This window comes from Eimeria maxima, genomic scaffold, assembly GCF_000499605.1.
Source record: "Eimeria maxima Weybridge genomic scaffold, Emw_scaff144, whole genome shotgun sequence".
Classification (NCBI taxonomy): Eukaryota; Apicomplexa; class Conoidasida; order Eucoccidiorida; family Eimeriidae; genus Eimeria; species Eimeria maxima.
The window spans coordinates 38,498-40,000 of record NW_013564399.1 but is presented as its reverse complement, the minus strand read 5'-3'; positions in this window follow the sequence as shown (position 1 = coordinate 40,000).

The window sequence follows — 1,503 nt, the reverse complement described above, 5'->3', positions numbered from 1 at the left end:
GCTTGTATTATTTACGGCTAGCTAGCTAGCTAGCTAGCCAGCTGTGTTGTTGACAGCTAGCTAGCTAGCTGTTGTTTTTGTTAGCTAGCTAGCTGCATTGTAGGCAGCTAGCTAGCTGTTGTTCTTGTTGTTGTTAGCTAGCTAGCTAGCTGTTGTTGTTTTTGTCAGCTAGCTAGCTAGCTGGCTAGCTGTTATTTTTGTTAGCTAGCTAGCTAAGCTTTGTTGCTCATAGAGCGGCAGACATATTGTTGGCCTAGCCCCTCCCTACTCATTTGAGGAATTGGCTAGCTAGCTAGCTGGCTAGCTAGCTGGCTAGTTAGCTGGCTAGCTAGTTAGCTGGCTAGTTAGCTGGCTAGCTAGCTAGCAAGCTAGCTAATTGGCTAGCTAGCTACCTACCTACCTTCATGGGTAGCTAATTGAGGGTTCGTGTGGCTAGGTGGCAAGTAGTTTGGCTAGCTAGCTAGCTAGCTGTAGCTAGCTAGCTAGCTGTAGCTAGCTGTAGCTAGCTAGCTAGCTGCACAAACTAGGTATTGGCTCCAAAGGCAAACTTGGCTAGCTACGGCCTGTCGGTGTAGCTAGCTAGATAGCTAGCTAGGTAGCTAGCTAGCTAGGTAGGTAGCTAATTATCTAGCTAGGTAGCTAGTTATGTAGATAGATAGGTAGATAGATAGATATATAGGCATATATGATAGCTAGATAGCCAGCTAGCTAGCTAGCTAGCTAGCTAGCTAGCTAGCTAGCTGCTGTTGCTTATAGAGGCAGCAGCAACTGCTGCTGTGTTAGATGCTTCGTTGCTGTGAGTTAAAGGCTAAGGATGCAACAGCAGCAGCAGCTGCTGCTGCAGCTGCAGCAGCTGCTGCTGCTGCTGCAGGGTAGCTACTGGGGGCTATACTAGCAGCAGCTGCTGCAGCAGCTATTGTGGTTGCTGCTGCTGCTGCTGCTCTTGCTGCCGTTGCTGCAGCTCCTACAGCTTTCTGTATGAGGAGAGCAGCACATATTAGGGTAAGGAGACAAAAAGAGACAAAAAAGGAGACACATAAGGAGGAGACACAGGAGGAGACACATAAGGAGGAGACAGATAAGAAGGAGACAGATAAGAAGGAGACAGATAAGAAGGAGACAGATAAGGAGGAGACACAGGAGAGAGAGAGGGAGATAAAAAGAATAAGGAGACAATGATAAAGAAAAAGGAGACACAAAGGAGACACAAGGAAGACATAAAGGAAACAAATAAAATAAATAAATAAATAAATAAATAAATATATAAATAAATAAAATTAATAAAGGAGACAAAAAGGAGACAAAAAAGGAGACAGATAGATCTATATATGGTGTATATACACCAAAAAAGGAGACAATCCCTGAGGTGTATATACACCATAAATAAAAAGATAATAATACTGCTGCTGCTCTTCTTACTACGAGCAGCAACAGCAGCAGCAGCAGCAGCAGCAACAGCAATAGTGTATAGTATCTTATTAAGAAGTTTGCTGCTCAGTGTGT